Raw genomic sequence first — 16,279 nt, forward strand, 5'->3', positions numbered from 1 at the left:
CCCCTGAAACTATCAACAACAACTAGCAGTAGCCGTGGGGGGTTCTTACGCTGCCCTAGACCCCTCGATCACAGCCGGAGAACTAAATAGCCTAAAGACAGTAAGGGAAATCTACACTTCCCCAGAGCAGACCCCAAAACAATAGGCAGCCCCCAACATATAATGACGGTGAAGCAAGATGAAAAAACACTCACACAGATAGAAAGATAGGCTGAGCAAATGATGGGGCCCAAGCTAACAAAATAGGACAGGATAGAAAAGCTGCTGTCTGCAATCCGCCAAAACCCTATCAAAACAAGAGCCAACAGACTGATAGGGAAAAAAGCCCTGAAGACGCTAGGCTTCAAAAAGACTATATCAGTACTCAGGTATTTTCTGAAGACAGTGCAGAAGGAATTCAGATCACCCCAGCAGGGAATGAAAGAAATCCAGAAAAACAAGGCAAAACAAAACCAAAACAGAAATGCAAAAAGCAGGGCAGAAAACTTAGCTTTTGAGGAGCAGGAATCAGACTGATCTCCTAGAATCCCTCTGAGAAATCACCAGCAAGGCAGAAGGCCGTCGGCTGCCTTATATCCAGTCAGCAATTCCAGTCACCCAGTCATCATCATCCTGCTCAGGTGCTTGGTAATCAGCCTCACTACCTTCCTTCACCAGAAGAGGGAGTTCATCAGACCTCAATGGTGAAGGGGAAAATGAACTCACAACAGTACCTCCCCCTTGAGGAGGGGTCACCGAACCCTCATCCACGCCACCAAGGCAATCAGGGTGAGCCCGATGAAAGGCACGCACCAATCTTTTGGCATGAATATCAGAGGCAGAGACCCTTCCACTTAACCAAATACTGGAGTCTCCGTCTAGCCAGACGGGAATCCAGTATCTTCTCTACCTCATATTCCATGTTACCTTCAACCAATACAGGGTCCGGAGGTGCCACCCCAGGAACAACTGGTTCAACAAACCTCTTCAACAAGGACTTATGAAACACATTATGGATTTTAAATGTGAAAGGAAGAGCCAAACGAAAAGAGACCGGATTAATAATCTCCAAAATCTTGTAAGGTCCAATAAATCTAGGCTTAAACTTAGGAGAAGCCACCTTCATAGCGATATTTTTTGATGATAACCAAACCATATCACCAACCTTAAACTGGGGACCAATGGTCCTATGTCGGTTGGAAAACCTCTGGGCCTTTTCCTGGGAGAGAGATAACTTATCCACCACTTGGTCCCAGATCTGATGCACTCTCTCCACCACAGTGTCAACACCTGGGCAGGCAGAAGGCTCCGCCTGCCCTGAAGAAAATCGAGGATGAAACCCAAAGTTACAAAAAAAAGGTGACATCAAAGTGGCAGAACTATCTCTATTATTTAAAGCAAATTCGGCCAAGGGCAAAAATGAAACCCAATCATCCTGATCAGCGGAAATAAAACATCTCAAATACGACTCCAAGGTTTGGTTTGTTCTCTCCGTCTGCCCATTGGTCTGAGGGTGAAAAGCAGAGGAGAAGGACAACTGAATTCCCAGCTTGGATCAGAAAGTCCTCCAAAATCTAGACACAAACTGAACTCCTCTGTCAGATACAATGTTCTCAGGAATCCCGTGCAAGTGAACCACCTGTTGCAAAAACAGGGGCACCAACTCAGAGGAAGATGGCAACTTAGGGAGTGGTACAAGATGAACCATCTTAGAGAACCTATCACAAATCACCCAAATAACAGTCATTCTCTGAGAGACAGGCATATCAGAGATGAAATCCATTGAAATATGGGTCCATGGCCTCCTGGAGACAGGCAAAGGCATCAACAACCCACTAAAGCGAGAACAAGGTTTAGACCGGGAGCAAGTCCCACAGGACTGCACAAAATTCCTGACATCACGAGACAAGGCGGGCCACCAAAAAGACCGACTCACCAGATCTCTAGTACCAAAAATACCTGGATGACCAGCCAATGCAGAGCAATGAACTTCAGACATCACTCTCTTCTTCCACTGGTCAGGAACATACAACTTTCCACTGGGACAACGCTCAGGTTTGTCCTCCTGGAACTCTTCCAGAGCACGTCTCAAATCGAGCGAGATGGCAGAAAGAACTACCCCTTCGCCTAAGATGGTAGCAGGCTTGGTCACCACAGGAGAATCAGCAAAGAAGCTCCTAGAGAGAGTATCAGCCTTGACATTCTTCGTGCCAGGAAGAAAAGAGACCACAAAATCAAAACGTGTAAAAAACAAGGCCCACCTAGCCTGTCTAGGGTTCAAGCATTTGGCCGACTCCAGGTAAATCAAATTCTTGTGGTCAGTGAGGACCACGACTTGATGTTTAGCTCCCTCCAACCAATATCTCCACTTATCAAATGCCCATTTCATGGCTAACAGTTCCCGGATTCCCCGCATCATAGTTACGTTCAGATGGAGAGAACTTTCGGAAAAAGAAAGCACAGGGATTCATTTTAGATGTTACAGGATCCTTTTGGGACAAAACAGCTCCTGCACCAATCTCAGAAGCGTCCACCTCTACCTGGAACGGGAGTGAGACATCAGGTTGCCGCAAAACCGGGGCAGAATTGAATCTTCGCTTCAGCTCCTGAAAGGAAGAAACAGCCTTTCGGAGACCAATTCAACACATCAGCACCCTTCTTAGTCAGATCAGTCAATGGCTTGGCAATACTAGAAAATTTTGCTATAAATTTCCAATAAAAATTAGCAAAACCCAAAAACTTCTGGAGGGCCTTCAAAGAAGTGGGCTGAACCCAATCATAAATGGCCTGTACCTTGGCCGGGTCCATTTCAATAGTTGACGGAGACAAAATAAATCCCAAAAATGAAATCCTCTGTACCCCAAAAAGGCATTTCGATCCTTTGACATACAGGGAATTCTCCCTCAAGATCCGGAACACAGTCCGAACATGTTCCACATGAGAATCCCAATCCTTGAAGAAGATCAAAATATCATCCAGATAGATAATCAAAAATTTATCCAAAAAGTCACGGAAAATGTCGTTCATGAAACACTGGAAGACAGAAGGGGCATTAGTGAGCCCAAAAGGCATCACCAGGTACTCAAAATGTCCCTCCGGAGTATTAAACGCCGTCTTCCATTCATCCCCATGCTTAATGCGGATAAGATTATACGCCCCCCTGAGGTCAAGCTTGGTAAACCAGCAAGCACCTTTAACTCTGGATAACTCTGGAGAATAGATCCGAAATCAGGGGTAACGGATACTGATATTTAATAGTAATTTTGTTGAGGGCACGATAATCAATACAAGGCCTTAATGAACCATCCTTTTTTGGCCACGAAAAAAAAAACGGCACCTAAGGGTGAAGAGGATGGTCTAATATGACCCTTCTCCAACGCCTCCTTAATATAGGATCGCATAGCCTCGTGCTCAGGTACAGATAAATTGAAGAGCCGACCCTTGGGAAATTTACACCCCGGGCTCAGTTCAATTGCACAGTCATAACTCCTATGAGGAGGCAAAGAAGCAGACTCATTCTCACTAAATACATCATAAAAGTCCGCCAAATAGTCAGGAACATCATGCGACTGAGGAGAGGTGGAAAAAACTGGAGCCTCACTAAGGGCACACCGACAACCCCAACTCACCACAGACACAGATTTCCAATCCAAAACTGGATTATGAATTTGCAACCAGGGAAACCCCAGAACAATGGTATCGTGCAAATTATGCAACACCAAAAATCTGCAATTTTCTTGATGGTCTGGGGCGACCCGCATTACCACCTGGGTCCAAAACTGAGGTTTATTTTTCGCCAAAGGAGTAGCATCAATCCCCCTCAAAGGGATAGGCGTCCGCAGATGTGTCATCGTAAATCCACAACGTTTAGCAAAATCCAAGTCCACTAGGTTCAGGGCTGCTCCCGAATCCACAAAAGCCTTGGCGGAAAATGTGGACAGGGAGCAGATCAGAGTAATTGCCAGAAGAAATTTAGGTTGAACACCACCCACAGAAAACGTGTGTGCAAAACATTTCTTTCATTTAGGACAGACAGAAATAATATGCGAGGCATCTCCACTAAAAGAAACACAGCTTATTATGCCTTCTGAACTCCTGACATTGCTCCCTGGACAAAACTCTATCACATTACATAGGTTCAGACACTTGTTCAACAGGTGGCAACACCTCTCGTGCAGTCCTGCGTTCACGTAAACGCCAATCAACCTGAATGGCTAAAGACATAGAATCGTCAAGACCAGAGGGAACAGGAAATCCCACCATAGTATCTTTTATGGCTTCTGACAAACCCTTCCGAAAGAGAGCTGCCAAGGCATTATCATTCCAGGTAGTAAGGACCGCCTACTTTCGGAATTTTTGACAGTACAATTCTGCAGAATCTCGACCCTGGCTCAATGCCTACAGGGTCTTTTCAGCCTGATCAATAGCATTAGGTTCGTCATACAACAACCCCAAGGCTTGAAAAAATGCGTTCACATTAGTCAGAATAGGATCATCTGGTTTCAAAGAAAACGCCCAATCCTGGGGATCGCCACGCAGCAAAGAGATTACAATTTTAACCCGCTGTGCGGAGCTCCCTGACGAGTTAGGATTTAAGGCAAAAAATAATTTACAATTAATTTTGAAATTCAAAAATTTAGACCGATCCCCAAAAAACACATCAGGAGTAGGGATCTTTGGTTCAGCAGCATGTGAATGAGCAAGGTAGGCGGAAATTCCCCGCACTTCCGCAGTGAGCTGCTCCACACGATCAGACAATTGCTTTATCTCCATTGAGAGAAAAAAAAATTCCCCCTACGGCCTCAGAGATATAGAGGAAAAAATATACACACTTTGTTTTTTTACAATTCTTTCCTGCTATTGAGTACCCTAGGATCTGCGGTAGGGCTGGTGATTCTGTTATGAATGAGTCACCGTAGGAGGCAAAAACAGAAATACTAGCTAAGTCCAGAAAACCAGAGAAGTTGGCAGCTATCGGATTGCAGACCCCTGAACCTATCAACAACAACTAGCTGTAGCCGTGGGGGGTTCCTACGGTGCCCTAGTCCCCTCGATCACAGCCGGAGAACTAAATAGCCTAAAGACAGAAAGGGAAATCTACACTGCCCCAGAGCAGACCCCAAAGCAATAGGCAGCCCCCAGCATATAATGACGGTGAAGCAAGATGAAAAAACACTCACACAGATAGAAAGATAGGCTGAGCAAATGAGCTTAGCTAGCCCAAGCTAACTAAATAGGACAAGATAGAAAAGCTACTGTCTGCAATCCACCAAAACCCTATCAAAACAAGAGCCAACAGACTGATAGGGAAAAAAGCCCTGAAGATGCTAGGCTTCAAAAAGACAGAGCAGAAGGAATTCAGCTCACCCCAGCAGGGAATGGCAGAAATCCAGAAAAACAAGGCAAAACAAAACCAAAACACAAATGCAAAAAGCAGGGCAGAAAACTTAGCTTTTGAGGAGCAGGAATCAGACTGGTCTCCTAGAATCCCTCTGAGAAATCACCAGCAAGGCAGAAGGGCGTCGGCTGCCTTATATCCAGTCAGCAATTCCAGTCACCCAGTCATCATCATCCTGCTCAGGTGCTTGGTAATCAGCCTCACTACCTTCCTTCAGCAGAAGATGGAGTTCATCAGACCTCAATGGTGAAGGGGAAAATGAACTCACAACATAAAACTGTGTTTGTTATTTTTAAATAAAAAAGGAAAATTGTGTTTTGTTTTGTTTTCATTTCAAATAGAATACTTTATTCTTGTGTCTTTATTTACAATACAGCTATAGGATTAGTAATGGATAGGTGTCTTATAGAGTAGACACATAATTAACAAAACAGCATGCGGACCCCTCTATTCTTGATAACCAGCCTTGTTAACACTAACAGCCGAGGGTTGCAGCCTGACTGGTTATCAAAAATACAGGCATCACAACATGCCCTCTCCAGACATCATGGCCCAACAATGTAATGATCGGGAATTGACGCGGGGGTCTCGCCGTGATGCCAGGAGAGGGCGGGTCGTGGCGCCAGAATTGGGCACCGATTTCGGCTGCACAATCCCACCCTCTCCTGACCTTACGGCATTGGGGGGTGAGGGGACCATGCATTCCAGGATTGGGGGGTGAGGGGCCCATGTATACCAGGATTGGGGATGAGGGGACCATGCATACCAGGATAGGGGGTGAGGGGACCACGCATACCAGGATGGGGGGTGAGAGGACCATGCATACCAGGATTGGAGGGTGAGAGGGCCATGCATACCAGAATTGGGGGGTGAGGGGCCCATGCATACCAGAATTGGAGGGTGAGGGGCCCATGCATACTAGGATTGGGGGATGAGGGGTACCATGCATACCAGGATAGAGGGGGTTAGGGGTACCTTGCATACCAGGATAGGCAGATAAGGGGACCATGCATTCCGGGATTGGGGGGTGAGGGGACCATGAATTCCAGGATTGGGGGGTGAGGGGCCCATGCATACCAGAATTGGAGGGTGAGGGGCCCATGCATACTAGGATTTGGGGATGAGGGGTACCATGCATACCAGGATAGAGGGGGTTAGGGGTACCATGCATACCAGGATAGGCAGATAAGGGGACCATGCATTCCAGGATTGGGGGGTGAGGGGACCATGAATTCCAGGATTGGGGGGTGAGGGGACCATGCATACCAGGATTGGGGGGTGAGAGGCCCATGCATACCAGGATAGGGGGTGAGGAGACCATGCATACCAGGATAGGGGGGTGAGGGGACCATGCATACCAGGAAAGAGGGGTGAGGGGACCATGCATACCAGGAAAGAGGGGTGAGGGGCCCATGCATATCAGGATTGGGAGGTGAGGGGACCATACATACCAGGATTAAGGGATGAAGGGTACCATGCATACCAGGATAGGGGGTGAGGGGTACCATGCATACCAGAATTGGGGATGAGGGGACCTTGCATACCAGAATTGCGAGGTAAGGGTGCCATGTATACCAGGATTGGGGATGATGGGACCATGCATACCAGGATTGGCGGGTGAAGGAATACCATACATCCAAGATAGGGATGAGGGAGGACCATGCATACCAGGATTGGGGGGTGAGGGGACCATGCATTCCAGGATTGGGGGGTGAGGGGACCATGCATACCAGGATTGGGGGTGAGGGGACCATGCATTCCAAGATTGGGGGGTGAGGGGACCATGCATTCCAGGATTGGGGGGTGAGGGGACCATGCATACTAGGATTGGGGGGTGAGGGGACCATGCATACCAGGATTGTTGGGTGAGGGGGCCATGCATACCAGGATTGGGGGGGTGAGGGAACCATGCATATCATGATAGGTATGAAGGGGTACCATGCATACCAGGATTGGGGGTGAGGGGACCATGCATACTAGGATAGAGGGGTGAGGGGCCTATGCATACCAGGATTGGGAGGTGAGGGGACCATGCATACCAGGATTAGGGGATGAAGGGTACCATGCATACCAGGATAGGGGGTGAGGGGTACCATGCATACCAGAATTGGGGATGAGGGGACCTTGCATACCAGAATTGCGAGGTAAGGGTGCCATGTATACCAGGATTGGGGATGAGGGGACCATGCATACCTGGACTGGCGGGTGAAGGAGTACCATACATCCAAGATAGGGATGAGGGAGGACCATGCATACCAGGATTGGGGGGTGAGGGGACCATGCATACCAGGATTGGGGGGTGAGGTGACCATGCATTCTAGGATTGGGGGGTGAAGGAACCATGCATTCCAGGATTGGGGCTGAGGGGACCATGCATTCCTGGATTGGGGGGGACCATGCATACCAGGATTGGGGGTGAGGGGACCATGCATCCAAGATTGGGGGGTGAGGGGACCATGCATTCCAGGATTGGGGGGTGAGGGGACCATGCATACTAGGATTCGGGGGTGAGTGGACCATGCATACCAGGATTGTTGGGTGAGGGAACCATGTATATCATGATAGGTATGAAGGGGTACCATGCATACCAGGAATGGGGGGTGAGGTAACCATGAATACCAGGATATGGATGAGGGGGTACCATGCATACCAGGATTGGGGGGTGAGGGGACCATACATACCAGGATGAGGAATGGGGTGCCATGCATGCCAGGATTGGGGGGGGATCATACACACCAGAATAGGGATAAGGGGGCCATGCATACCATTATAGGGATGAGTGGGCCATACATATCAGGATAGGGATGAGGGGGCCATGCATAGCATGATAGGGATGAGGGGTGCCATACATACCAGGATAGGAGGGGGCAGCGCATACCAGGATGGGCGACCATATACCAATAAAAATGCTCGCCGCCCGGGCGTAGAACAGGTTCACAGCTAGTGTAAATATAATAGGGGGAGCAGGGGGTACAGAGTGGGGGTTGTTGAGGATGCAGTGACTGGTATTGAATTGGGGGAAAGAGAACAAGGGCTAATTAATTTATATATTTATTAGGTGGGGAAAGTGGCTATTTATAGTTGGTGGGGCACAGTGGTGGCTAACAATTTATATTTGGAATGGTGGGTTGCATAATAACTAATAATGTATTAATGGTGGCTGCATGTCTATATTCAGATGTGTAGTATAGAAGAAAAGGAAAAAGTGGGTAATGTGCTCTGGAAGTGGTGCTCTAGACAACAGTTACAATATACACTGTTTGCTATGTACAGAGCTCCTGTGTATAATGTCACTGGTGATCACTGTATTACCTGTACACTGACAGTATATACAGAGCTCCTGTGTATAATGGCACTTAGTATTTTTGTTTTGTTTTTTATTAATGAGCAGTATTGTAGTATTTGGTCACTATGTGATGGAAATTGGTACGGCTGGCGGAACACACCAACTTATAAAATAGTAGTAGATGCGTTCGCAGCCCGGGGTCCACCGTGCAGAGGTGGTACGCTGCTGCTAGATAATGGCGGGAGACTTAAGCGGTGTGAAAACAGTCACACGTGGTTACGTCACCCAATGTGAACAGAAGCGAACTCTGTTAGCTCACAGAGCCGCACCACCACTGAACGTAAATGCCGGAGCCTGTTTAGCTCACAGAGCCCGGCCAAAAGAGCGCACAGTGAACGGCCACAGAACTCTACCCCAAGGACATGGGGTTAGAGTCCCTCTAGGCACACTGAGCGCGTGGCGTCACTGCCACGAGCGCCGCTAAAGACACTGGCTATGGAGTGTGGAGCACTCGCACTGGGGCGTGCCGAGTCACTGGTGTGGACTAAAGCCTGACTCCAACTCTGACCTACCTACACCTAAGCCTGGGCACTACCAGGCTAGGCTGCACAACACATGCTTACCAAGGGTAGGGGTTTCTTAATGAGTCAGTCACCAGAGACATTCATACGTGCATACACCACTCACTCCTCATAGTCTGAAATTACAGTCTATCCTAACGCATGGCCAAGCAACCATGCAAACCTTTTATAGCCGCGAGCAACCGGGACCTTCCTTGCTTCACGGATGGGCCAATCCGAACACGAGCAGGACCTGAGCACGTGACCTTCGATCTCCAATGGGAGATCACTCCACGGGCAAGCTCAGTGGCCCGACATGAGGACTTAGTCCCTGGAGAATCTCGCTGCTGAGCCACATGCATTGCCATAGCTGTGCCAGAGGTGGCAACAGCAAGCAAACCCACGGAGCTGGTCTGGGCAGAGCGCTGGGACCGACAAGTTTGCTGCGCAACCTTCTCTGCGGCTGGAGAGGAATGGGAGACTGTCGGAGGCAAGGCTTGGGATTCTCGCTGTACAGTGACAGAAATCCGGTGCCTAACAAAAATATGTGATCTGGTCATGGCGAGGTGGTATTTGTCCCTCGTATGTAATATTATTCACTATGTTGTGGTAATACGGTATGTGGTCTAGTCACGATGTGATGGTATTTGTCCCTTGTATTAATGGTCATTTTAAAAAATGTATATGACTCATTCATTTAAAGAAAAATATACCTAAAAAGAGTTTGGGATATTTTAAGAAATGTTTAATAGGTTAGTGTAGAGTAGGGCCTGGCCAAAAGAGTCTACCTTGTAGTGGTGGGGGCATAAAAAATCTTTTGGCCAAAACAAAAGCTGATGGCTATATATGTGATATGGTGTTTGATGGGAACTGGTACTGAGTGATTGGTGAGAACATGGTGCAGAAGTGAGTTTTTCCAAGAGTGGGTGGTGGTACTGTGGAAGGTTCGAGGGGTGGATGTGGAACTGGGGTAGAGCCTGGGTGGAGTCTCAAGGGGGCCCTAAAATTGTACCAGTATGTGGTCCTGAAATTTCTAGTGGCAACCCTGGGCCTCAAACATACAAAAATATAGATAAGATGGATTTTACAGGAAAAAAAATTTTGGAAACATTCTTTCCTGTATAATGACTTGTATATAAGGCAAAATTAAAAAAACAAAAAACAAAAAAAGCCTTCTTAATAGCAGACCATCTCTCACCATATAGAAATGTAAAGAGCTCCTCAGCGTTTCCAAGGGAGGGATCATTTGTCTCCTGGGAGTCACCATGGTGGGAGGAAGGAGAATCAAGGTGAGGATTATGTGGTCCAGACTCTGGAGACTGACCTATGTGGAACACAGAATAATACTGGGAGACATACTGGAAGCATTATTTACCATCCAATATACCACATGTTCCCACTGCACTGGCTACAACAGTGATGTCCCGCTCTCTCTTGCAAAGTAGGACATGAAGTTAGGTCTTGTGGATGAACATGTTTATTGTTCTTCCACAGCAGGGACAATTTCACCTGGCCCATGGCCCTAGCCTCTGCGTGCACCATCAGCAGGATGTTCACTTCCCTGTCCCTTACTGCACGTCTTTCAATTTATAAATTAGGTATATCTCTTGGGTTTACCACAACAGAGAGGAGCCAGAACACCGCAGTGTCTGATTTCTCCTACTCCTGCACTGATTAGAAGCACTTCACCTTCATATTAAACGGTGTAAATTTATTTTAGCACTGCAGGGGTTAATCTGCTCAGTTGAGAGCTCCTGGAAGCTTTTGTGCATTAAGGCTCTCAGCTGTGTGCTGTTAGCCACTCCCATCTTCTACATAAGCTAGATCCTGGCTAGCACTCATTATCAGAGATAGTTTATGCTGCATGGCTGGTTATTATTGGAGAAAGGCGCTTGGTGGGTTTATCTGTGACTGTTGCTAGGTATTAAGTGTGTGATAATTCTCTTTCTTGCCCTACTTTGGTTTAACCCCATCCTCCACTACCCGGTGTTTACTGCTGTTGTTTATGTGTGTATATTTGTATGATTGGTATTTTCCTTTGTCCCTGTTTGTATTACCTTGTTAGTCTGGTTTGTGTATTATGGTACACTACTACTCCCGTCTTCCCTGGGAGTGGGAAGGGTACAGACTGAGGGTGGATTCAGTAGGTAAGGCAAGGTACATGGCCCTGGCGTCTTCACCATCAGAAGTAATTCGGGGACCAGGCCGAGCAAGGGCGCCCCTAGCGTTAGGGACAGAGAAGAAGCCCCAGGTCCTGGAACACCTGACAACAGAGTCATGACAGTATATATTTATAACTTTCTGGTAGTAATAGGGAAAAGAAAATATTTAGCCCTGAACAGGTCCTTATTTTTACGGTGCAGCAGCAGCATACAAGTAATGCAATAGCAATATTAAGCCCTGTCTAGATGCTACTAATCCAAAGCTATACATCCAGTGAATGCAGGTAACAGTGGTTTTACTAGCAGGACTTACCGTATATACTCGAATATAAGCCGAGATTTTCAGCCCATTTTTGGGGGCTGAAAGTCCCCCTCTCGGCTTATATTCGAGTCATATACACCAGGGGGTCGGAGGTGGAGGGGGGACGGGGGTGTCAGGTCATACTTACCCGTCCTGGCACGGTCTCTGCAGCCCCCAGCTTCTCCGCGATCTCCCTTCCTTCCTTCAGTGGTCGCATGGTACTGCTCATTACACTCATGAATATGCGCACATTCATGAGTGTAATGAGTGGTACCACGTGACCGCTGAAGGTAGGAAGGGAGATCGCGGAGAAGCTAGGGGCTGCAGAGACCGTGCCAGGATGGGTAAGTATAGCGATACTCACCTGTCCGGGGTCCATCGCTGCTTGCTGCTGTCTGGCACGTCATCTGTCAGTGACATTCAGACAGCAGAGGGCGCGGTGACGTGGTTAGTGCACGCCATGCCCCCTGCAGTCTGAACGTCACTGACAGATGACATGCCAGAGAGCAGCAAGCACCGATGGACCGGGGGACAGGTGAATATCTCAGGTGCCAGCAAGTGATGCAGGCACCTGGCCCCAGCGATGGAGAGGTGAGTATGCCATTTTTTATTTTTAAATGCAGCAGCGGCAGCACATGGGGGCATACTTTATTGAGCATCTTATGGGGGCAGCATATAGGGGTATAATCTATGGAGCATCTTATAGGGGCAGAATATAGGGGCATAATCTATAGAGCATTTTATAGGGGCAGCATATAGGGGCATAATCTATGGAGCATCTTATGGGGGCAGCATATAGGGGCATAATCTATGGAGCATCATATAGGGGCAGCATATGGGGGAATAATCTATGGAGCATCTTATGGGGGCAGCATATGGGGGAATAATCTATGGAGCATCTTATGGGGGCAGCATACTGGGGAATAATCTATGGAGCATCTTATAGGCGCAGCACATGGGGGCATAATCTATGGAGCATTTTATAGGGGCAGCATATGGGGGCATAATCTATGGAGCATCTTATGGGGGCAGCATATGGGGCCTATTCTATGGAGCATCTTATGGGGCCTAGTCTATGGGACAGCATATGGGGCATAATCTATGGAACATCTTATGGGGCCATAACCTTTATGGAGCAGCACATGGGGCATATTATTCTATGGAGCATATTATGGGCCTATCATGAACTGTATGGAGCATTATGTGGGGCTCCTGATTCAATATGGATATTCAAAACATTTAACCTATTGATGTCTCAATTAATTTTACTTTTATTGGTATCTATTTTTATTTTTTAAATATACCAGCAGCTGCTGCATTTTCCACCCTAGGCTTATACTCGAGTCAATAAGTTTTCCCAGTTTTTTGTGGCTAAATTAGGGTGATCAGCTTACACTCGGGTATATACGGTATATCCATATGGTCGGGGTCCGCAAAGAATAGCATTGCTGGCCACATGTTGTCCCCAAGCCCCAGGTTGTGCACACTTGATTTAAACCATACATTAAATATCGAATATAAAAAAATCAAAATGCCTGAAATGCTTTTCATTTTTCTTTCTTTTTGTTGCCGCACTCCCACCTCACTCTCAAAAAATGCAACAAATACCAATCAACATATTGAATGGGCCCTATTTATGGTATTGCTGTAAATGTATTGACCAGGGGAAACATTTTCAGGTGATTTTTACAGCATAATGAACGCTGTAAAAACAAAAGAGGAATTCTACTCTGAATTTTTTACCCATTTTTGAGCACATTATATGCTAAAACAAATGGTGTCACGCATATTCAAAACTTCAATTCCTCCCGCCAAAAAACAACCCATATGTTGCTATAAAAACAAAAAAGTTATGAATCTTGGCAGGAGGGGGGACTAAGTCTTAAAAAACAATGTCTGCACAATTGCAGTTTAACACATGTATGGCATTATCAAATGAATAAAGGATGAGTGCTACAGCAACCCTGAGTTATTTCAGGATACTGTCAATATGTTGACACAGATTTTCTTATGTGGTTAATATTTAGTAACATTTCCATGAACAAGTATTTCTCCATTTTCACATTTACAGCATCATTGCTGTTAAATGAAATATCAGCAGGTGGCAGCATATGTCAGTGATTTGTATGCACCGCGCTCTGTGTGCAGTGTACTACAAAGCTGGGAAGTTAATGGACAACATTTGCCTCGATATGTCGTGTCCATTAACTTCATACCTACAATTCCTTATAAATTTGTAGCACTGGATTAGGCACATTGATCTGCTAATATTGTGTTTACTTTATCTGTATGTTCACATGTTGCATATGTTTGTTGCAATGTTTCAACACTAAAAACCAGGGTGGTTGCAGGAAAAATATTGTGTCGAATACGCAAATTTTTGTCACATTTTTACGTACTTTTTTACATAAATTTTTGCATTATTTTTCACCTATTCATTTTAGGCTAGGTTCACATTAGCGTTTGAGTTCGCAGGGTATCATCAGCATGCGCAAACGCATGTTTACGTAGCGTTTTTATGTGTCTATCATCTTACGCATGATGGGGAAAAAATGATGCGTGTGCATGTGTTTGTATGCATTTTTGCATGCGTTTGCGTTGTTTATGTGCATGCGTTCGATATGACACCAGACAAAAATGGGCGTGTCTCATGGGATTTCTATATGTATTTTGAATAACACATGCGTATCGAACGCATGCGTACTCATGTCCTTGCGTACCAATGCGTTCCCATAGACAGTATTGCGTTTTTTGACACACTCATCCACATGTGCATGCCTGCGAATATTTGACAGATTTTTGACACCTCAACAAATGTAACATGTTGCGCTCGCTGCGCACCGCCGCACAACGCAAAACAATGCATGCGTATGCAAAAGCAAGTGTACACATGCAAACGCATGTCCCTGCGTACACCATGTTAAATATATGTGCACATGACGCATGCGGATCAAACGCTGCGCACACAGGAGCAAAAGTGAAACCAGCCTTAATGGGTGAAAATATATACTATATGTGGGGTGCTGTGGGGGCATCATATTGTGTGAGGGGAATTTGGTAGCATCATAGTGCGTGGATGGTTCTGATGGGCATCAAAGTGTATTAAGGGAATGCGCTGTGATGATATCATATTATCCAGGGGACTGAGAAGGCATCATAATCTGTGTGAGGGACTGTAGTGGCATCATACTGTGTGGAAGCTGTGAGGGCATCATATTGTGTGGTATGGACTGCGGGGACATCATACTGTATGGGCATCATAATGTGTGGGAAGGACTGTGTGTTGGGGTACAGAGGAGGGAATCATATTGCTTTTACATGTTTGGTATCTACAAACTCATAATGACCTGGAGAATCATAATTACAGGTCAGTTTTAGCATTTAGTGAACATGGTAAAAAAAAAAAAAATGTGGAATTGCACTTTTTTCAATTTTACCACTCTTTTAATTTTTCTCCAATTTTCCAGTACATTATATGGCAAAACCAATGGTGTAGTTCAAAAGTACAACTCGTCCCGCAAAAAGTAAGCCCTCACATGGCCATACTGATGTAGGGAAGGTGACCTGACGGACGGACGGACTTGTCGGAATAGAGAAAGGAAGGTTTAGACAGGTGTCAGTTACTACAGTGGGGAAACAGCTGAGAAAGTGTAGTGGACGTGCAGTACCTTGGGTTGACGATTAGAGGGCAGGGAGGAGTGTGAGCAAAGGACTTGACAGCAGCTTAGGGCTTAGGAAACCGTTGGTCATGGGGGCGGAGTTACAGAGAACTGGGAATGATATAAATTTGACAGGAGGGTTCCAGAAAGTTCCAGTCCCCAGAGGGAGCTCCAGTGACAGGAGGACTACGACAGTTTGTGCACTGTGAGTAAAATCAAACCAGGGGGACAGAGGAGAGAGAAAGTCAGGGGGGTGGTCCTGACACCAGAGTACCGCAGTATAGATGAGGCACTGAGGTAAAGCATACCCTATTGAGAGAGAGACGACTGATCAGTAAAAGTGCTGTTGGTTTACGGGCCTAAGGCGGCCACAGTATCGGATCTGACAGGAGCATCGAAGAGTGAAGAGGGGACGGTGCGTAAATGTACGTCCCCGATGTAAAGTACGGTGTGCGGGAAGCGGCCCTGGAAACTGGGGGCCGATAAGTGAAGTGAAGCAAAGTGAATTGAAGTGCGGTGTACTTCGGAGACCGTCAGGTGGACGGCAAGAGAATAAACTTGAACCTGTTGTACCTGAAACTTGCCTCATCGTGTGTCTGTACGTCACTGCGCGGTATATTGAGGGACCACCCCCCAGCTCGGCCCACCGACCCTACACTGACATAAGAATAAAACGGTTATAGCTCTGGGAAAAAGGGGAAACATAATAAAGGAAAAACCCAAGGTGGTGAATGGGTTAAATTCAATGAAAGGCCAAACTAAATGTATACACAACACCTTAGGAGTGACAAAAAGCTTCCCAAACAGCTAAAATTAGAGGCAGACACCATGAAAAGTGGCATCAATTGACTCACTGTAGAATTTTATAAATGGCGCAGCAGCAATCAATGATGGGCCATGCATGAGGTATCAGGGTCTGAGCCAACATTTACAG

Source organism: Dendrobates tinctorius, unplaced genomic scaffold, assembly GCF_039654945.1.
Source record: "Dendrobates tinctorius isolate UK_male_01 unplaced genomic scaffold, ASM3965494v1 ptg000016l, whole genome shotgun sequence".
NCBI classification, from domain to species: domain Eukaryota; kingdom Metazoa; phylum Chordata; class Amphibia; order Anura; family Dendrobatidae; genus Dendrobates; species Dendrobates tinctorius.